Source organism: Cavia porcellus, unplaced genomic scaffold, assembly GCF_034190915.1.
Source record: "Cavia porcellus strain 051 isolate PalLab524CR breed Dunkin Hartley unplaced genomic scaffold, mCavPor4.1 scaffold_23, whole genome shotgun sequence".
Lineage (NCBI taxonomy): Eukaryota > Metazoa > Chordata > Mammalia > Rodentia > Caviidae > Cavia > Cavia porcellus.
The window spans coordinates 42,733,721-42,757,118 of NW_026947506.1; the positions used below are offsets into that span (position 1 = coordinate 42,733,721).

General features: G+C 39.7%; 1 long non-coding RNA gene across 1 annotated transcript; it reads left to right on the forward strand.

Moving 5' to 3' along the window:
- The first annotated feature begins 3,657 nt into the window (after positions 1-3,657).
- LOC134472520 (uncharacterized) lies at positions 3,658-23,398 on the forward strand. Its single transcript, XR_010042380.1, has 4 exons — positions 3,658-4,051; positions 4,791-5,272; positions 6,436-6,576; positions 22,387-23,398. It is a non-coding gene; the product is annotated as an uncharacterized LOC134472520 (long non-coding RNA).

Sequence of the window (23,398 nt, forward strand, 5' to 3'; positions counted from 1 at the left end):
GGCAAAACACCCTTTAGCCTTACATTCCCCTTCTAACCCGCGAGGTCCCCTCTGCTGTACAGCCGCGGCCAGGAGAGCAGCCACTCCCGAGTTGGAGAGCGACCCCCCTATCTCTCTACATATCCTAATCCAGGCGTTGAGGTCCTTGTTTTTATGAGGAGCTATCGCTGCCTTGCACTCCTTTGTACATTGCTCAAAAATCAGCTGCCTTATCAGCGGTCGAGCCACTCCCGGATCAGAAAATATCTTATCGGCAGCATCTTGCATTCGGGCCACAAAGTCAACAAATGGCTCTGTGGTACCCTGAATTATTTTTGAAAGACACAAGGAGGCTGTTCCGGCACCACTTACCTGCTTTCAGGCGCGGAGCCCTATGGCGTTGATTTGTTCATAGACAGCGCCGGGGAACTGAGTCTGATCATCAGCATGCTGACCTTCTCCCATAAGCATTTCCTTGTTCCACCCCCGGTTTCCCCGACTGGCGTTTCTCTCAGCCTGCTCTGCAGAGAACTCTGCGTACCAGGCTCGCCAATCCAGGTAACTACCCGAGGGCAGACACGCCTTTGCCAGCTGAATCCAGTCCGCGGGGGTGAGGGGCCCAGAAGACAGGTTCTCCAGCATGGCAATGGTGTAAGGCGCAGTCGGCCCAAAGGTTGTAACTGCATTTTTAAGTTCTCTAATCTGCTTTATCTCAAAAGGCTCCCATGCATTACGTCCCTGGCCCATAGCTACTTGTACAGGAAATATCCCGTAGGGGCCACTATCTGTCCCAGGTGGTGGATGTACCTCATGAGACAAACGTCCCCCCTGCCAAAGCCGCCTGTAAAAATACCGACCCGCCGGCGGCGGAGCATAAGACGGCGGCCATGATTGGGCGGAAAATGGGGGCCCATGCATCACTTCCTGTTCTGGCGAAGGGGAAGGGAGCTCCCGGGCGGCCGCCTCGAGGCGAGGGATCGCCTCCGGGAACAGCCCCCAAGGTGGGGCGGAAGGCTTCGCCTCCCTCTCGCGCCGGGGAGCGCTCAGGAGCTCTCCACTCCTCCGCAGACCAAGTTGAGCGGAGCACAATTCACGGCGCAACGCTGGGAAAGAACCCTGTGACTCCTTATCGAGCGACTTAGGCTCCTGACAGCTGGTCTCTTTGGCCTCCTTGCCATTCAACTTTCCCTCGTCCTCGGAGTCAGACGACTCCGAGGCTAGAGCCCCGTCCTTTTCCTTAGCATCTTTGTTCCCCTTGACGGGCCCCTCTCGGGAGCTCCCCGACTGGGCCTGCTCAAATACCCTGCGTACTTTTGTAAGCTCTTGAGAGCTTTCTCCACAACCACCCTCGCTCTTAGTGTTGCTACCTAGCATGTTTCCCATCTTTTAATATGTTACTCACCGCGTGAGGCCCAAGGAATCCGCCACTTATGCGTGAGCCTGAGGGGAGTCTAAAAGCCCTGTAGGTGCGCGCCACCCAGAGCCCAGGCTTATCCCCAACTCACCTGTCTCGCAGCTCTGTACTGGAGCGTTGTCCGCTGTCACGTCTCGGGGGTGATCAGTCCCCGTACGGGCCACCAAATGTTGATGTCGCTCCCGGCCGGCAGGAAGGACACACGACAAAGTCTGGCAGTGGACAACCTTTTCTTTTATTTTCCTTCTCTGTACAGCCTGCCCTGGGATCGCTCCCAGCCGAAGCCTCCTTTGGTCCGCTCCCCGCGGCTCCTTTTGGGCTTCTACTTTTGGGCTTCTTCTTCTCCCCCAGGGGTGGCACCAGTATATATACGGATACAGTGTCCAATCATGTTAAAGTAAGCAAGGCAAGCTGATTGGCTAACATCATCAGTTGCCAGGCAGACTATATTGTTGAGCGGGTTGCTTACGCGGTAAGCAGGAAACTAACGTGCTCGATGGGAGGGGTAATCTACCTCAGGCTTTACTCTTTACTACAGGCCTCACGTCCGCCAAGTGAGGCGACCGGGCTCGGGGCTGCGGCTCCCAACACAGTGCCTCGCCCCGCCCCTGGTGGAGAAGTCTGCCAAGGGAGGTGGATCTATACTTTCATGCACTCACCACACGTTTAGCATCCCCCAAAACCCATATCTATTAGTGGTCAGTCTGAATTCCTTCTTCTCCTCACCTCCTAATAGTAACTGATACAGTGTCTGTCTCTGAGCAAAGTTACATACTCTGTGGACCTTTGAGATCAATGGGATCCCATAATATATGGCCTTTTGTATCTAACTCCTCTTAGAATATTTTCCAGAACCCTTCATGTTGTACCCCATAACAGTACCCCATTCTCTGGAGACCAAATAATATTGTGGCATGTATACGCCACGCTTTGTCTAATCCACTCATCAGTTAACACACATTTGGGTTGCCACGGTTTGAGTGTGCCCCCTGTAAGATGCAAGTGTTGGAAACTTGACGCCTAATACAACAGTGTTGGGAGGCAGAGCCTACAGGGAGGTGTTTAGGTCACAAGTGCTCCAGGCACGTGAATGGGTGAGACCGCTACAGAACGGTTTCAGGATCTCTCTCTGTGTGTCTCTTTTATACTCTTTCCCTTCTTTCAGGGAATGATGCAGCAAGAAGGCTCTCAGCAGATGCCAGGCAGATGTTGACTAGATGCTGGCACCATGCTCTTGGGCTTCTCAGCTTCTACAATTCTGAGCCAAAAAGTTTTCTGTTCATTATAAATTATCCAGTCTGTGGCATTCTGTTACAAAAACATAAAATGGACTAGGATAGATTGGCTTTTACTTTTTGGCTATTTATGAGTAATTTGGCTATGAACATTCATGTATATTTTTTTATGACTATGTATTTCAGCTCCCTTGAGTACATACCTAGTAGAACTGGGTCATGGTGCCTTTCTATGTTTAGCTTTCTGAGGACTTGCCAAAGTGATTTTTCAGAGGTTGCCCAGTTTTACATTTCTACACAGTGTATGATGGTTTCAACGTTTCTGCATCTTAAGAATATTAGCTATTGTCCGTCTATTTGAGTAGAGACATCATAGTTGTTGTGAAGCAGTATGTCCCTGTGGTTTTGATTTGCATTTCTCTGATGAGTAATGATGTTCAGCATCTTCTCTGGGCTTATTGGCTTGTGTGTATCTAATTTGAAGAATGTTTATTAACATTGTTTACCCATTTAAACACTGGATAATTTGTTGTTTTATTCAGTAGTAAGAGTCTATTATGCCTTCTGGACCCTTGCCTTATGAAATCTGTAATTTACAAGTATTTCTTCCTGTTGTTTTTCAGTTTTCTCAGTGTTGTTTTCGATGCATCAAATTTTTTAATTGTAATGAAGTCCAATTTATCTTTCCACGTGGGTGTCTGAGCTATCAGTGTCACTTCTGAGGAGCCATTATCGAATCCAAGCTCCTCAGATTCATCTTTCTCTCCTACTGACAGGTCAGGAGTTTTGCTCGCACTTTGTTCTTTGGTCCACTTTAAGCTGTGGTGTGAGAGGAGCTACCTCATGGGAGGGGAACGAAACTTGATCTTCTCTCTTAGCATTAGTCAAAGAGGCTGTTCTTTCCCCATGGAATAATCTTAGCACCACTTAATCCACTGACTGGGTGGCTGAGCTGGGACCTTGAACCCTGTATTGTCCTTGAAGTGTTTGGCCAACATGTTGGCCTCCCTGGGCTCTGCTCTGTTCCGTACATCTCTATATCTGATTTTAACAAGTATTCACAATTACCTTGTTTTTGAAAAATCATATTCCTTTTCCAGCATTAATTGAAGACGTAACTCACATTTTCAGTTTAAAAAAGATAAATATTTAAGTCTATGAGATTATCAGTATATATCGCGTTAGCTGCAGTACATCCACATTGGTATATTGTATTTTCATCATTTTATTTCATCGCATACTTAATTATCACTGTAAATATTTTTATACTTTTTAGATCCATGAGTTATTAAAAATATGTTTTGACCAGGAAATCCTGCCATCTGGAACAAGGTGGATGAACAAAAGAACATTATACTAAGCAAGATGAATCAGGCGCAGAGGCAAAGATCATGTGAGCTCACTTCCATGTGGAACCTAAAAGGTAGAACTTGTAGATTTAAAGAGCGAAATGGTTTTGTGTATTTTTTGATCACATCAGAGGCTGGGATAGGAGTGTGTAAGAAAGAGAGAGAGAAATGAGACAAAAGATACAAAATAATTAAGAAGAATAAGTTCTTGCATCCTATAGCACAACAAAGTGATTATAGTTAATAAAAACATATCCTATATTTCAAAAGAGCAGACACAAAAGATTTCCAATGTTTTTACCATAAATGATAAATATTTGAGGTGGTAGATATGCTAATTACTCTGATTTTATTGTTCTGCAATAGGTACATACATTAAAACATATTTACCCCATAAAAATAACAATTACCATTTGTTAATGAAAAATAAAATCTCAAAAAATTACAGAAAGTTTTAGAACACACAAAATGAAAAGCAACTGACCATAGATGTGTGTTTATATCTGTACTTTGTATTCTGCGTCATTATATACATAAAAATGGTGATTGAAAAATACAATGAATGCTTAAATCTAAAAAAAAATTATTACTTTAAAAGACATATTGCCAAGAATGACGGGAAAGGTGTATTTGAAGAAAAGGGGAGAATTCTGAGTACATCATGTGTGGGGTTAATGTCAATGTGTCTTTTACCAATGAATTTCAAAATGTTAACATTCACCATATTTTATGATCACCTGAGTCGACCAATCATTTATAGTAATTTCTGTCAAGTATAAACATAACAGTGGGTCGCATCCACTTTATTCACAGAATCTGGCAGCATGTGACCTCTGACTGTTCCTAAAGTAAAAATGGCCATGCAAGGTAACACTTTGGAATAGATGCAGGACGTTGAGGCAGCCGTGACTGCACAGCTAAAAACCCTCACGAAAGAGCACTTACAGAACTGCTCCAGAAAGTGGCAAGAGCAATTGGATAAGTGCGCTCAATGCAGGGGAGCATTGTGTGTGTGTGGCGGGGGAGGAGGGGTGCATGACAAGGTGTCTTTTACTGAATACGTTTTGAAACATTTAAACACAGCATGTTTTTTGATCTTTTCTCTTCATAGGACAGAACCACAGAATTTCCAGTTCTGGTCTCATCATTTGCAGCTTTGTAGTTTGCAACTGGAAAGCACGAAGTCTTTAACTCTGTTTTTGTTTTTCAACATTACTTTGGGTTGAGATTCCTTGCATTTCCATTTGAATGTTAGAACCAGTTGGTCCAACATCAAAAAGGAAGTTGGAATTTAGGTAGGGATTGCAATTTATGTGGACAGTAAGTTGGGGCGTGTTGTCATCTTATAAATTAGTCTTTCTATGAATAAGGGATGTTTTCTTTTTCACTTAAATCTTTTGAAATTATTTTCAACAATGTTTTGAAGCTTTCAGTAAAGTTTTGCACTTTTGATTGCTCTTCTAAATGGAATTTTAAAAATTAAATTTGAAGTTGCTCATTCTGATATATGGGATGCCAACTTGTTTTTGCATATGGATTTTGTTTCCTGTCACTTTGCTACAGTGTTTTTTCCTGTTATATTCTGACATAATGTCATATGCAAGTAGAAGTGGCTTTACTTTTCCAATGTGACTGCCTTTATTTTATTTTATTTTATTTTTTCTTGCCTGATTGCCTTGGCTACAGCCTCCAGTGCAATACTGAAGAGAAATGGTGAGACCAAACATTCTTGTTTTGTTTTCTGGGAAAAACAATTGGAAAAAATCCATTGCAAGTAAAGAGGTTGATCTAATAATCAAAATATTTCCAACAAACAAAAATCGAAGAGGAGATGTCTGCACAAGTAGATTTCACCCCACATTTGTTCTATTTCTGTAAAGTTTGTATTAATTTCCTGTCTTTCATACCTAATTTCAGTAATTGTAGTATTTTGCTCTTTCTTTACTTTAATCTGTGTAACTAGAGTTTTGTCAATTTTGTTGATCTTTTTGAAGAACGAATTTTGGTTTTATTGGTTTTTCTCTAATGTTTTTCTATCTGTGCTTTCATTTATTCCCACTTTAATCTTTATTATTTCCTTCTTTCTACTCCCTTTGACCCAATTTTGCTTTTTTCTACTTTCTAGAATATTAGGTTATATGTTTAAGATATTTTTCTTTGATTTAGATTTTTACAGTTATAAATTTCCCTCTGGCCCTGTTTTCACATGACCCCATAAATTTTGGGCTGTTGTGTTTTTGTTTTCATTCATCTCAAAATAGTTTCTAATTTGCCTTGTGATTTCTTCTTTTAGGAGTGGTTATTTAGGAGTATGTGTTTAATTTCCACATACTTGCGAACTTTCCAAATATCCTTCTGTTATTAATTTCTCATTTCATTCCATTGTTGTCACAAAATAGAGTTTGTGTGAATTCAATATTTTTAAATTTACTGAGACTTGTTTTCGGGACTTCCACAGAATCGACACCGGCGAGCTGCCTGTACCCTGCTGGTGCTGGGAAGCAGGACGTGAAGCTGTCCATGTGGCCAAGATGGTGCCTGTCGTACACTTCACTCACCATACGGCTAGTTCTCCTCAAAGTTGAAAATGGATATTGAGGTGTCTAAGTTTCTCCTCCATTAATTCTCCTTAAATTCCCCCTTCTCCCTTGGAACTCTTATCCCTCGTTCTTGCCACTTTCTGAAGCAGCTCTGGAAGTTCTCTTTCGTGAGTGTCTTCAGTTGCACAGCTGTGGCTACCTTCATGTCCTGAATCAGTTCAAAATACTTCACTTTCACGGTCATTTTGACTATGCGGAAGAGTCCAAAGTCACACAGTGCCAGACCCACTGAATGAGGTGGGTGAAGACATATGGTCGTGTTTTTATTTGACAGACATTGCCATAAATGTTTTCTGTATTTACATTCCCTGGTGTTCTCTATTCCTTCACCTGAGTTTGAGTTACAGTGTTATTTTATTGTAGTGCAAAAGATTCCCCTTAACATTTGTTGTAAGATGAGTCTGCTAACAACAAACTCATTCTTGTTTTTAAAAATTTCTCCTTTATTTTTGAAAGATTTTTTAAAAATCATACAGCATTTTATCATAACATTGATTTTTTTCTTTCAACTCTTTAAATATTTCTTCCCATTCCCTCTGGCCTCCACAGTCTCTTATAAGAAATCCATCCTTCAGGAGCTGGGGATTTAGCTCAGTGGCATAAGTGCCTGCCTGGCAAGCGCAAGGTTGTGAGTTAGATCCCCAATACCAGAAATCCATCTTTCATGAGGTTAAGGGTGTCTCTGATGTAGCAGCTGCTACTCTTTTAGTTTTCAAGCCCCTTTCTATCTTTTGACAGTTTAAGGAATATCTGTCTCTGAGTATGGGTCACTTTGAATTGATCCTGGCTGGAGTCTGTTGAGCGTCTTGGCTGTGTAGATTTTGCCTTCGTCAAATCTGACAATTTGGAGCATTACTTATTAAAACATTATTCATTCTTTTCTCCTGAGGCCCTTATCATGCAGAAGTTTGTATGCTCTATCGTAATGATTCCCAATCTTTTTGACCCCAGGCATTGAGTTTATGGAAATCAACTTTTGTCATGGATTGAGGGCAGTGGATGATAGTTTCAGGGTGATTCAAAGCAGCACTCGACCCAGATCCCTCACCCAAGCAGGTCACGGTGGGGTCTGTACTCCTGTGAGAATCGAATTTTGACAGGAGGTGGAGCTGTGTAAACACAGATGAAGCTTCACCAGCTCGCCCACCACTCACCCAGGTCCTAATAGGTCGAGGGACCCTTAGGACCCTAAACTTCTGAAACCATGAGCCAAAATAAATCATTGTCCTTTAGGTTATTTCAAGTATTTTGTTATAGCAATGAAAACGGACACGTAGCACCCTATAGATGTTCTCTGTTTGGTGAGATACTAGTCCCTGCTTTCCTTTAGTTCTATAGACATGGTTTCCTTTAGCTCTTTGAACATATTTAAGGTAGCTAGCTGACTTAAAGTTTGTCTAGAAAATCCAATGTTTGAATGTTCTCAGGGAACATGTCTATTGCTCCCTCTCTCCTACAAGGGCCATATTTTCCTGTTTTTTTTTAAGTTGCCTTATAATTTTTCATTGAAAACTAGACATTTTAAATATAACAAACAACACTAGAAACTGTATTCTCTGCTTATTCCTGCATTTTGTCATTGTTTTGCTTATTGTCAATGATTTTTCTGAATGAAGTCTATAAATTCTGGGTTCTTTGTCATGCATAGCCACTAAGACTCTGTTCCTTTAGTTTGAGTGGCCAACTATGATGGTACAGAGATGTCTTTGAGCCTTTCTGTAATTAAAAGATCTCCCAAACTGAGAGTGGTGGTGCATGCCTGTGATCCTAGCACTCTGGGAGGCTGAGGCAGGAGGATGGCAAGTTCAAGACCAACCTGGGCAACTTACTGACTTTGCAAGATTCTATCCCAAGATTAAAAATAAAAATTGACTGGAAATGTAGCCTAATGAAAAGGGCTCAACCTCCAGTATGAAAAACCACAAAAGTTTCCAATCTTTGCTGAGGGGCCCTGTGTGCACGTCAAGTGCACTCTTACCAACTGGCCCAAGAGTTACTAACTCAGCATTAGCCTTCACTTCCTACTTGTGCACAGCCTCATAGGTTAGAGTTCAGGTCTTTCCTGAGCTTGCCTTGTGTGTGTGTATTGCTTCCGGGATTTACAGGAATACGTCAGAGCTTTCAAACCCTTTTTGGAAATCTCATTCCCAGCCCTTTTTGTTGAGCTTTTTGGTAGACTGTTGCTTGCCCAAGTTGCTTTCAGGCTGGAATGTCTAAATCCCTTGCTTCCAAGTGCTTTTGATAAATGCATCACCTCTACACCTAGGCAGTAGCTGTAGCACTCAGCTGGTTCTAAACTAGACAAAATAACAATGGGAGTTCTGAGCTGGTCTTACAGGGCATCACCAGTCAGCCAACGCAGTGAATTTCACTTCTTAGTGAACAGGGTCCCTTCAGCTCCCTGCAGCACCAGGAGCCCACGTGGCTGTTTTTTTCAAAATTGCTGCTGATGTGAATGGAAGAGGACAGGACTGAGGAAGCCTAGAATAGGAAAAAGCTTGCTGTTCTAACAATGAAAATGCTTTTGAGTCATTGCAAACCTTTGGTTAACTTTGCATGTCACCGAAAAAAATTGCTTCTGACATTTTTGCTCTTTTTTTTTTAATAAAAAGCTGGAATTTTGGAGTTCTCTACTCCAACATGTTTTACCAATGTCATTCTCCAAGTAACAGAGTGTTTCTGAGAGCTTGTCGTGTATAGATCAGGGATTGATTGCTTTCTGTTGGTGAGTGGTATTGTATATGTGGATTGCCACATTTTTTCACTCATGGTTTTGTTTTGTTGTTTTTTGAGATAGAGACTCGCTATGTAGTTTAGTTCAGGTAGGCCTTGAACTCATAGATATCCTCCTGCTTCAGCCTTCCAAATGCTGGGGTTATAGACATGAATCACCAGGCCTGGTTTACTCACATTTTAATGGACGTCATGTGTTGTCCACTTTCAAACTATGATAATCAGCTTGCTATATTCATTTGTGTACAAAGTTCTGGGTAGATATATGCTTATTTCTATTGCATACCTACCCAGAAATAATAGGACTGGATCATGTGGAAACTACTTGTTTAAATCAGTAAGAAACTGTTGATTGTCTTGCAAGGTGGCTGGGTTATTTGTCTGCCCACCAACAGTATGTTAGGTTTCTAGTTGCTCCATATTATGTCAAATCCTCAGTATGGACAAGTTTAAAATTTGACTATTTTAACAGGCAGGTAGTGATAGTGCATTATGATTTTAATGTTTATTTCTCTAAAGAATAATAATATTGATCATGCTTTCATGTGCTTTTTTGCTGTTTATTCAACTTTTGCAGGTTCAAATATATAGTTCTAAGAATTAGGTTAGCAGGTAAGCAGCTGTGGTGTGGCAGGCTGTGGCAGCCCCAGGGGGAGAACCACCAGCGTCTCCTGAGATCCACACCATGTTAGAACTTAGGACGCTGGGAAACCAAGCAATCAGCCTGCCTCCCTGGTAAGCAATAGTGAGCCTACCAGTGCACGGGTGAGAGTCAAACATCCCACTTCCCCTGCCCCCTTTAGCAAATGGGAACCAGAGATCTGAGCATCTCTTGGGAGGCTGATCATATGCAATATAGCAAATAAGGGGGATTTCCTTCTACCATCTTTTTGAAAGCAAATATTTTTACTACTCTTTTGCTTTAGTCTGATTAATGGTACTGTTCTATTCAATATTCTGTTTTGATAAGTTCTACAGTGTTCTGTACCTCATTTTATTTTTCTGTATGTGATTGAAAGAACTAGTGTGATGATAACGAGATATACTGTGACTGGTACCCTGCTGTGAAGTTCTGTACCAATTTCACTGCACTGTCTCAGTTGGCTTTGTTCTGTCTTGTTCTGTTGTATTTTACTACCCTCAAAAAAAAAAAAAAAGAATTAGGTTACCGTCCTCCATATTACTGAATTGTAAAGGTCCATTGTTGTGCAGGTGTTGTGAAGGTTTTCTTCCCCATCTGTAGCTTATCTTTCCCTTTTCTAAGCAGTATCTTTTAAATATTAAAGCTCTGGGCTGGAGACGTAGCATTAGTGGCAGAGTGCTTGCCTAGTATTTGCAAGTTCAATTCTCACTTCCCCCCAAAAATGTAATTGCCAAAAATTATATCTTCCTACACTCATGGTGGCACAGACCTGTAATTCCAGCACTTGGGAGGTTGAGACAGGAAGATCACCCTGAATTCAAGGCCAACCTAGGCTACATCACGAGTTCACGGTCAGCCTGAACTACGTAGTGAGAGCCTATTTCAAAAACAAAAAGAAAGAAAGAAAGAAAATTGTAAGTTATAGTTTTATTGAGAAATAATTGAAATATAATTAACTATGCTTTTAAACTGTATAATTCTATAAGGACTGATATATGTATACATCACTATAATCAAGACACTGAGCGTATGCATTATACCCCAAAGCTTCCAGGTAATGATTCTTTATTATCGATCACCTTCCCTATTAGTAACTGGTCGACTTTAACCCACATGAATTTATTTACATTTTTTAAAAGTACTGCTGGCCAATAGAAATATGCTAAGAGTTACTTATGTGATTTTAAACTTTCAGTGGGTACATATTTAACCTATCACATATCCAGAACATTATTCCATTACATAATCACCATGAAAATTTATTTATTTATTTATTGTCTTTCTTTCTTTCTTTTTTGATACAAACTTACAACCTTGTGCTTGCCAGGCAGGTGTTTAGGCCACTGAGCTAAATCATGGACCTATTTATTGTCTTTTTGAGACACGGTCTCACTATGCAGTTCAGGCTGGCCTTGGGATCTCTTTGTAGCCCAGCCTGGCCTCACATTCATCATGATCCTCCTGTCTTGGCCTCCCGAGTACGGGGATTACAGTCATGACCCTTTAGACCCGGTTAATGTGAAAATTTATGCATGAGATTTTTTTACATTTTTTAATGTTCCTGCTCTTTGAAGTCAAGTGTATTGTTTATGATTAAAACATGCCTCAGTTTGAAAACTACATTGTCATCAGAGATATTTTATATACTTTTAGGTTTTACGAGATTCAAATTGAAGCAGTACATTCACGTCCCCTGATAATTGAATTGAGTACCTAGCAAATATTTTTCTTCAGTACCTTCATCTATAGCAATACTATTGGTTTATCTTTGAGAAGAGAATTAATTTGACTTTTTAAAAATTTTGATAAGATTATGGGGGCTGGAGATTTAGCTCAGCGGCCTAAGCGCCTGCCTTGCAAGCAGGCAGTCATGGAGTTCGATCCCTGGTACCGATAAAAAGGAAAAAGACAAAAAAAAATATTTTTTGGTATGATTCTGCAGTCTATGTATATCAATAGTGCTTTTTATTGTTTTATAATATTCCTTTGCATTGGATATACCACAATTTGTTCATGTTATTGATCTGTAAGTTGTTTCTAGTTTGTGACTATTACAAATAAAAGTACTATGAATATTTGGATAATGCTTCCTGTGGGACAAGCTTTCATTTTTCCTTCAATAAATACCTATGAATTGAATGACCAGGTCAACTACCATGCGTACGTTTAACCTTTTACAAAACTCTCAAAATAGTTTCCAATGTTGTCATACCAACTTACATTCCCACTAGCAGTGTGAGGGAGCTCCAGTTTTTGGTACTTCTTTATCAACACGGTATGATCAGCTTAAATTTTAGCCATTCTAAGGTGTATATTGTAATATCTCACTGTAGTTTTAAATAGACTTTTCCTAGTGGCCAATGATATTGAGCACTTTCATATATCTCTTTTTTTTTCAAAGAAGAGTCTATTTAAATTCTTTGCCCAATTCGCCTAGAGAAAAGGGAGAAATTGACTGTTCAGCTTTAAGAACTTTTTATTTATATATTTTACATACAAGTTCTTTGTTAGATACATATTTTGTAGATTTTAGCCCTTTCTAAAGTAGCTTGTCTTTTTATTTAACGGTACCTTACACAGTGCAAAAGTTTATGGTTTTTATGAAGTCAAATTTACCAATATGTCATTTCTGTGAATTGTGGATTTTGTGTTGTATCTAAGGATTCTTTGTCTAATCTAAACACATAATGCTTTCCTTCTATTTTTTTTCTGAAAGTTTCATTTTACATTTCACATTTAGACCTATAATCTTGAGATATGTGTATATTTTCTTACCTCTGCCCTTTAAGCTGAGGTTAGGCCAAAGTTACAAATCTTTGCAGGTAAACATCCCAAATTCCAGCGATGCTTTTTTCTAAAGATTCCATGGAAATGACTTTGTGCCTCTATCAAAAATCCCCTGGCCATGTCCGTAGATTTACAGCCGCATTTAACCTTTTTGAATTGACCTATTGTATTCTACCTTACTGCTTTGACGTATTCATTCATTTTCTTGAGGAGACTCTGTAGGAATTGTGTTTTTTTTTTTGTTTCTTAAATCTTTGATAAAATTCGCTGGAGATTTTCTGTGGTTGGAGATTTCATGTTAGGTTTTTAACAACAAATTTGATTTCTTTAATAGTTTGTGCCTATCCAGTTTATCTATCTATCTACATCTATGTATATATATATATATATATATATATATATATATATATATATATAATTTTTTTAACTTGGCTGAGTCTCCACAGCTTGTGGATCTTGAGAAACTGACCTGTTGTATCTAAGCTGTCAAAGTCATGAGTGTCCATTAACAGTAAATATTACACAATATTCAAGTAAACCAAAACAAGACAGAAAACAGAAGGAAGTGGAATAAAAACATAAGAAGCTTTTAGAAAAAAGTGCTCTGCCATTGCTTTTTTCCTCTCCCACAGTGCTGGGGATGGACCCAGGGCTGTGCACATGGTAGGAACATGCTCTACCACTGAGCTCCCATCCCGGCCCCGCCTTCCTTCCTTTCTTTTTTTCTTCCTACCTTCATTCCTTCTCTTTTTATTTCTTTCATTTAGTTAGACATTTAAGAATACACATTTTAATAATATATTTTTTTTAGTTTTTTTTTTTTTTGATACCAGGAATCGAACTCACGACCTCGTGCTTGCCAGGCAGGTGCTCTTGCCACTGAGCCAAATCCCCAGTGGAATACACATTTTTGAAGAACTGGATTTTGTCTTTCTTGATTTCTCTATTGTTTTCATGTTTGCTGACTTCTGCTCTTTGTTAGTTCTTTCTTTGTACTTGCTCTGAATTTATTTTACTCTTGTTTTTATAGTTTCTTAAAACGAAAACTGAGATTATTGATCTGAGAACAGTCTTCTTCTATAATATAAGCATTTAATTCCAGACATTTTAAGGTCCCTCTCATAAACTTGGAAATGTATTTTCATTTTTATCAATATTAAAACATTTTCTAATTTTCCTTGTCATCTGTGGTAAATTTTCTTACTCTGAGGTATGTTTTATTAGATATTAATATGGCTACATCAGATTTCTTTTGATTAGTATTTACATGGCATATCTTTTTCCCATTGTCGAATTTATGACCTACCTATATTAAAGTGTATAACCACGTCCTTTAGCAAAAATCTATTCTAAAATTCTTTGTCTTTTAGGTAATGTGATTAAGCCCCTTACACTTACTATATTTATTGGTGAGCTTGAAGATCTATCATTTATTTAATTTTTTTTTTTTTTTTTGAGACAGGGTCTCGCTGTGCAGTTCGGGTCGGCCCTGAGGTCCCTGCAGCTCAGGCTGGTATTGGACTTGTAACAATCCTCCTGCCTCAGCCTCCCAAGTGCTGAGATTACAGAAATGTGCCACCACGTCTGGCTAGATCTATCATTTTATTAACTTTTTTCTGTTGATTTCTTATGTTTTTATTCCACTTCCTTCTGTTTTCTGTCTTGTTTTGGTTTACTTGAATATTGTGTAATATTCACTGTTAATTTATCAGTTGATTATTTTAATACATCTCTTTGCACAATATCTATTTGTAGGGCTTGCTCTAAGAGTTGTAATATATGTGTGTATATATCTACCGTAATATTTTCACATTCTGCTTAGATTTAGTATTTTATCACTTCTAGTAAAATGTAAGAAACTTATGAACATATAGGTCCCTTGATCCTGTTTGTTATTCTATCCTATCATGTTTTACATGATAACTATACATATTTATGAGGTACTGGGTGATAATTCAATTTATGTTTATTATGTGTAATGATCGAATCAGAATAATTAGCATTTTTCCTGTTGGGAATGTTCAAATTCCTCTTTCCTCACTGTTCTGAGACACATCATAGATGAGTGTATGCTACAGTCACCCTACTGTGCTGCAGAACACAGAGCTCACCCTTTCTTCCTAACTCTGCTTAGGTATTTGTTATCCAGCCTCTCTCTATTCCCTCCCCCAGCCTCTAGCGACCATTATTTTATCCTCCACTTTGATGAAATTAACTTTTAAAATTTGCACATATGACTAAGAACGCGCCTGTCTGTGCCTGATTTATTTAACTAACATCATGTCGTTCAGTTGTATTAATGTTGCTGCAAAAGACAGGATTTTGTTCCCTTTATGGGTGAATCATATTCTGTTGTTCCTGATGCTACATCTGACTTATTAGTGCATCTGTTGGCAGATGCTTCAGTTGATTCCATTCTTGGTTCTATGAACGGAGCTACAGGAAATGCGGTGACCTAGGTGTCTCTTAGCACACAGATTTCATTTCTTTCGGATTGAGTAGGAGAGTTGCTAGATTATATGGTTGCTCTATTTTAAGTTTTCTGAAAAACTCCTATTCTGCTGCTTTCTATTTGCTGAAAAACAAAATAATCTCTTTCACTCTGGTCATGGGAAACCATGTGGCGGTTCCTTGAACATTAAAAGTGAATGGTTTTTAAAAATCTATTTTCAAATCTATTGAGTCTCTTTCTTTTGTCTTATACATTTAGTCACTGAACCTATCAGCAAACTTCTTGGTTTGATAACTGTATTTTTCAGTCCCCCAAATACTGATTTGGTCCTTTTTTGTATCTTCTATTTTTCTGCTGAGGCTTTCTGCCCCTTGTTTCTTTTTAAAAAAAATATTTCCCCTTAGAAATGAGGTTATATTGATGTTGGTGTGGTGGTGCATTCCTGTAATCCCAGCGCTCTGGGAGGCTGAGATGGGAGGACCACAAGTTCAAGCCTAGCCGGGGTAATTTATTGACTTAGAAAAAAATCGTCTCAAAATTAAAAAGGGCTCGAAGGCCCCGGGTTCAGTCCTTAGAGAGAGAGGGAGGGAGGGAAGCAGGTAGTATGTGTGGTTAAACTGAAGCTTTAAAATCTTGGTCTGCTGGGTGAATGATTCGGGGGAGATAATGCCCAGTGTATGTACCACTGTTAACCCTGATTGATGTGCTTTGCAATTTATTGTAGCTTCCTTCTTCTTCTTTTTCTTTCTTTTTATGTTTGAGTAAAAATGGATTTAAAAAAACAAATAAATAAAATCTCAGTGTGATAATTCCGACATCCGTGCTATTTGGTGGTTGGCACCTACTGTCTTTTTTCTTTTTAAAGCTGATTAGGTTTCCCCAGGTCTTCATAAGTTGGACAATTTGGGGTTGTGTTTTAGATGTTTTGAATAATTTGGGCCGTGGTTGCAGTGTCATCTTAACATCCAGATTGTGCAGATCTGGCCCGGTGTGTGTACTACATGGCGGCCAGCTTGGATGATAGGGACTCAGCTCACTCTCAAATCAGTGCTGTCAGCGCAGGGCTGAACCCTGCGGTTTGCACACCAGGGTGGAAATTGCTTCCTCAAGCTCTTTCAAGACAGCTCTCCACCCCCAGCCCTGCTCCCGGGTCCTCTGGCCTGGGTTCTGGGTTGGTTTCTCTGCCCCACCACACAGGTTTCAGGGCTGTGTCTTCCTCCAGCACCAGGAAGGAATTAAACACTGATCAACTTTTGATGTTGGAATGTGTACTTAATATCTTCAGGAATGGATGTCAATTTTTTTTCAAAGGGTTTCCTGCCTCTAGTAAAATGAACTGCGTTTTTTGTTTTTGTTTTTATTTAATTAATTATATTAGTTGACTTTGAACCATGAAGCTAAACTTGCCTTCCTGGGATAGATCCTATTTGGTTGTGCTATAATTTTACTATATTATTAAATTTTATTTACTACAAGATCATTAAGAAATTTTGCATGTTCTAGAGAAATACTGGTCTGCACTTTCCTTTTTTCTTTTCTTTTTTGATCTGTCTGCTTGGTTTTGGTATCAAAGTAATCCTGGCCTTGTAGGATGAGTTGGAAAGCATTCTCCTTAATTTTCTGGAAGAGTTTGAGAAACTTTGGCCCAATGTCTACCTTAATTAAAACATTTAAATTTTGTTTCTCATTAGGTAAGTTTAAATAATTGGTGGGAGGTCTTTCTTCCTTTCTAACATAACCAATTAATGTTGTAAATTTCTCTTTAAACTGTACTTCAGCTGTGTCCCACAAGTTGTGATCTGTTGTGATTTTATGGTCATTCATTCTGAATACATTCTAATTTCCCAAGGAATTTCTTCTTTGATCTTCTTTTATTTGGACGTGTCTTGCTTAGATTACAACTGTTCGTGGAAGCTTTTCCAGATATCTTTCCCTTATTGGGTTCTCATTTCATCCCTCTGTGGTCAGAGAATGTGCATTCTAAGATTTGAATTCTCTTAAATTGATTGAGACTTGTTTTACTGCCCAGAATACACTTATGTCCTTGTGTGGACCATTCTGCTCGCATGTGAAAGGAAACAGCTAAAAGCTTGGGTGGAGGATCTATAAATACCTTCTAGGTTGGTTGATGATATTACTTGCGTCTTTACCCTACTGACGGTCTACTTTGTACCAATTGTCGGTCGAATAAATGGTGTTGAAATGTCTGGCTGTTGACACATCTGTTTCTATTTAGAGTTTCTGCTTCATGTGTTTTGAATCTCTGCCGTCAAGAACATAAACATTTAGGATTGTTAAATCCTTTTGATGAATTGACCCTTTTGTTATTGTGAACTGACCTTTCTCATCTCTGGTAACATTCTTTGTCTTGAAGTCTACGTTTTAAAAATTATTAATGGAGCCACTCTGATTGTAGTTTGATTAGTGTTAAATATATATATCATTCTATCGGGATGCGATACTATTAATGTAAAGTAATACGTGTATTTTACTTTTAACTTACTTGTATCTTCCTATAAATAGTGTGTTTCTTCTAAGGAGCCTCTTGGGTCTTGTCCTTTTATCCAACCTGACAACCCCTGCCTTTTCATGGGGATGTTTAGACCAGCAGTTGAAGAACTTTCCTGTAAAGGGCAAGTAGTAAATATTCTAGACTTTGTGGGCAACATCTGGTCTTTGCTACGTACTCTCCTCCCTTTCTTCATTTTAAACACTTTGCCAGTACACAAACCGTCCTTAGCCTAAGAGCCTTGTTGAACAGGCTGCAGATCTGGTCTGGTCAGATGGCCATAGTTTGCCATTTGCTCCTCTAGGCTATTTACATTTTCTGTCATTGTTGATAGGGCAGAATGTAAATTTGACATCTTGATATCTGACCCATCTATTTTTTGTTTCTCTTTTCTTTCTTTTTTTTGCTGTTTTGAGTGAATTAAGGTGTTTATGAGTCCATTTTATTTCTTTTTTTTTTTTTTTTGTCTTTTTCCTTTTTATTGGTACCGGGGATCGAACTCACGACTGCCTGCTTGCAAGGCAGGCGCTTATGCCGCTGAGCTAAATCCCCAGCCCGAGTCCATTTTATTTCGTTCATTATTTTATTTGGTTAGTTTTTTATTGTTAGTGATCATGTATGGCTTATCCTGTACATCGCTAATTTAGTTTCCACCGTCAAGTAACATGCCAGCCCTTCCCGGCGGTGCAGGAACTCTATCGCCACACGCTCTGCTCTCTCTCTGCCACCCACTGTGCTTTTGCTGTCCTACCGTTTTCCAGGCAGGTGCTGTGCCACTGAGCTAAATCCCTGGCCCTGACATACATTTTCCTACAGGTTATGAATGCCATAATGCACTGTCCTCATTTGTGTTTTAAGTGGCTGATTACCTTTTCTAAAGATTTTAGAAATAAGAAACTCTTTTATGTTTACCTGCATGCTTAACATTTCCCATACTCTTTCTTCCTTTATATGTATCCAGATTTTCACCTGGTATAATTTTTCTTTTGCCTGAAGAACTTGATTTCTCTCTTTCTCGGCTAATATCTGCTGGCAGTGAATTATTTTAGCTCTTATATGTCTAAGGAATCTTCAGTTTCCAGCTCTGTTTTTAATTCGTTTGGGGTCTTCTTTTGTTGGGGGAGTATTGTTTGTTTGGTTTTTATTTCTGTTGTTGATTTGCAGTGGTGTCTTGCTAGGTAGTTCAGGCTGACCTTGAACTCACTGGGTAACCCAAAGTGGCCTTGAACTCACAAATCCTCCTACCTCAGCCCCACCCCAAGTACTGAGATTACAGTTATGAACCAACACATTCAGCAAAATTCCAGAATGAGGTAAGGTGGAGTGAGTCCATGCCACCCTGTTCCCTGGTTGCATGCAGTTGGAAACTCAGCACAGAATCCACAAGATGGCCATCAAGGGACTCTGAGCCATTGATATTAGTGATCATGTTGGGAAAGGCAGCCCAAATCATAGTGCCATAGGCCATGGTGATTCTGCCAGCTTTTCTCCTCCAGTGTCTTCTGCCCCAATACAGTGCACCCTGGAACCTAGAAATGAACTTTCAAGTGAATAATGAGGACCCCAGAAAAACATTCTAGTTCCAGTCCAAGAAGGAAGGGGCACCCTCAAGCTCAGGGGGAACAAAGGCCATCTTTCTCTTCTCTCCAATCTCTCACACCAAAGGCCAAGTCAACTCCCTGAAAGTGGTGGACATCACAATGGAGCTCACAGGACCAATTCCTCAGTAACAGCAAATCACCAAAACTCACTTGAGATGACAGAGAACCTGAATGGTGCCATACTAATTAAAGAAATTGAATTCATAGTTTAAATCTCTATCTCTGCTTAAAATATTCAATCTTTCATGTACCTTCCTGAATATACAGCATGTCTTATTTTAATGTTCAAAGATGTCCATGTCCTTATCCTCAGGACGTATGAATATGTCACCTCACATGGCAAGTAGGTTTGTGTATGTGATATGTAGCTAAAGTAAGAATCTTGATACAGAGAAAGCCTGGATTATCATTTTGAGTAACTTTTGTATATGGGATGAGGGAGGGGACCACATTCATTCTTTTGCATGTGAATATACAGTTGTGTCAATATTTATTGAAGTCAAGTGTGATGGCACACACTTGTATCCCAGTATTTGGGAGGCTGAGGCAAGAGGATCTCCGTGAGTTAGAGACTAGTCTGTGCTACATAGTGAGTTCAAGGCTAGCTAGAACCTAGGTAGTGAGACTCTGTCTCAAAACAACAAATTATTGAAAACACATTCATACCGACTATCATCTATAAATATGTGGGCTTATTTTTAGAATCTTGATTTTATGCCATTAATCTATAGGTCTATCTTTATGTTAGTATCATGTTTTGATTTTTATAGATTTATAGTAATTTTTTGAAGTCCTCCAATTTTTACTCTTTTTCAGGACCATTCTTGCTCTTCTGAGTCACTTGTATTTTCACATGATTTTAGGGTTAGCATGTCAATATCCACACGAGAAGCAACTTGGATTTTGATAAGTATTGCACTGAGTTGGTGGTCATTTTAAGAATTATAACCGTTTTAGTAATGGTAGGTGCCATAGGCCATGGTGATTCTGTGATTCTACAATGTGGATTACAAGTGTGGATTCAAATGCATACATGCAGGGTTTATGTCAGTTTTTTCATTTTTTAGGTGTTCTTTAATTTCCTTCCACTATTTCCTGTGGTTCTTATAGTATGAAGCTCATATTTTTGGTTAAATTTGTTTCCAGGTAAACAACTTGGCATTTGTGGTATTAATTTCACTTTAGGATTATGCATCCCCCAAACACGATTGGTTTTTGTATACTTATCTTGTATTCTACAACTTTGCTGACATTAGTTAGTTTTCCTAGTTGTGTTTGTATGTGCATATCTCAGTCACTTCCCATCACTAGAACAAAAACCAAACACCCACGGTTTAAAGGAGGAGAGGTTATGGCTCACAGCTTCAGTGAATTCAGTTCATTGTCAGCTGGACGCACGGCAGAAACAGCATGGTAGAAAAAAGCTGTTCACCGCAGCATCATGGCTAGGAAATGGGGAGAGGAGGAGGGAGCTGGATGTGAGAATACAGCCTTCCAAGCCACATCCTGTGTTACTCACTTTCCTATGGCAGCCAGGCAGGGGGTGGAGAGAGAGAGAGAGAGACAGACAGAGAGAGAGAGAGAGAGAGAGAGAGAGAGAGAGAGAGAGAGAGAGAGATCTTCTAAGTCACAATCCCGGTAACCCACTTCTTCTGACCAGACCGTGCCTCCTAACAGCACATTTAGTTCTGAACTCTTCAGTGGATGAATCCTTGATCCAGCCTCCCTCTGACCTCATGAGCCTTTTCAGAGACAATCTAGATCTAGACTGTAACAGTGTATATGCCTGTGTACTTGTGTAATCCTTAGGATTTTCTGCATATGAGTCATGTCATTTGCAAATAGACAGTTATATTTTCCACATTGGATGACTTTATTTCTTTCTCTTGCCTAATTACTCAGCCTGGAACATCTAATACAATGTGGATTACAAGTGAAGAGAGCAGACATCCTTGTCTCATTGCAGATCTTTGGGGCAAAGCTTTCCATCTTTCATCACTGTGATGTTAGCTACGGTGTTTTCATAGATGTCCTTTATCAGATGGAGAAGATTTTCCTCCATTCCTAGTTTGTTTATTGTTTTTGTCATAAAAAGTGTTTTGGTGCATCAAAGCTTCTACATAAAGGAAACAGTAAAAAGAATGAAGACCCAATTTATAGAATGGAGAAAAATATTTGCTAAATTTTCATTTGGCAAAAGATTAATATCCAGAACATGTAAGAAAGTCAAAAGTGAAAAACAAACCCCAATTAATCCAGTTTTAAAAGGGAAAATTACTGAAAGTCAGTTCTCAAAAGACGTGCAAATGGCCACAAATTTGAAAAACTGATTGTTGTCATTAGCCATCAGAGAAATGCAAATAAAAGCTACAGAAAGATGTCACCTCACCCTAGTTAATATGGCTATTATGTTTTTAAATGCTAACCACGATGTAGAGAAAAAGGAACTTTTATGCACTGGTGGTTGAAAAACAATATGGAGAATCCTTTAAGAACTAAAAATAGACCTAGCAGATGATCTTGCTGTCTCACTTCTGGGTATATATCCCAAAGAAATAAGATCATCATACTAAAGAGGTACCTGCACACCCATGTTTACTACAGTTTTTCACAACACCTAAGATATAGCACCAACCTAGCTGCTCATCAAAGGATGAAAAAAGTGTTATATATACACTATTCAGTCATAAAGATGAAATCCTGCCATTTACAGCAAAATTCATGGAACTAACATGAAGTAGAATAATCCAGACACAGAAAGGCAAGTGTCACATATTTTTTACATGTGAGTAAAAATAAAAAAGAAATAACTAGCACTCGGGAAGTGGGAGAAGGGTGAATGAAGGGAAATGGGATTTGATCAGTGCACTGGATGCGTGCACTCTGGTATCACACTGAACTCTATTCATGCGTACAGTTAATATAGTGGTTTTCTTTATTTTTGTCCATTTTCCAATTCATTGCTTGTTTTCTCTTTCATTGTTTGTGTTCTTCTGTACCAAGCTTGCTTTTCCATTTGCTAGCTTTTCCTAGTTGATTTTGGAGTGGGTAACTGTCTTTTTCTGTTTTCTGCTCTTATAACAGAATGCCACAAGCCAAGTAACTGATGAAGAAAAGAAGTTTACTTGGACCATGGCTGGCGAGGCTGAAAAGGTTGAGGGCAGGGTGCGTCTTCTGCTCAGCTCCTGGAGGGGCCTCCCTGTTTCTCCATAATAGCGGCAGAGCAAAGCCAAACGCACGTTCATAATGACCTGCTCTGGAGGGGATGAAGCCGCTCCCGTGGGAGCTTACCCAGTCTCCAGAGCCCAGCCCTGAGGCTCGAATCCTGATGGTGTAAAGCTCCCACTTATGCCCATGGCTGCTGTACCAGGAATTAAGCTTCCAACCCATGAACTTTCGAGGGAACAAGCAAATCTTTGGGGGGGACATAATCAAGCATGTCACTCCTGGCCCCCAAAATTCATGTTCTTTTCGCAATGCAAAACATACTCATTGTATCCCAAGCGTCCCATAAGTCTTAACTGGTTCCAGCATCGCTTCAAAAGCTCAAAGTCCAGCATCTCGTCTGAATCAGATATGGATGAGACTCAAGGCATGATTCACCCAGGGCAAACTCCTTTCCAGCTGTGAGCCTCTGAAACCAAAACAAGTTGTCTTCTTCCAACATTCAATAACAGGACAGGGACAGGGCAGACATTCCCACTCCAAAAGGAGAGGGGGTAAGCACGAGGAGGTAACGGGCCACGGGCACGTCCAAAAGCCAGTATGCGGAAATTAAAGCTTCAGACTCCAGAACAATCTTCCACTCTATATGCCAAAGCCTGGGCGTCCTGGGGATTTGGGCTACCAAAGTGTCACAGCCTCGCCTGGAAAGCTCTGCTGGGGTCTCCGGCCGACAGCCCTCCCTGGTGGGCCCAAACTCTGTGTCCTGCCAGACCACACCCCACTTCTCTCATATCTGTACTCATCTTTTAGCAAGAAATACTTGGCCACACCCTCGCTATTCCCCCCTGAACTCTTGAGATGGCCAAACTGAGACTTTTCCATATCTGTCCACTCTGCTTCTCTTTTAATTACAAATTTCATTTTTAAATCA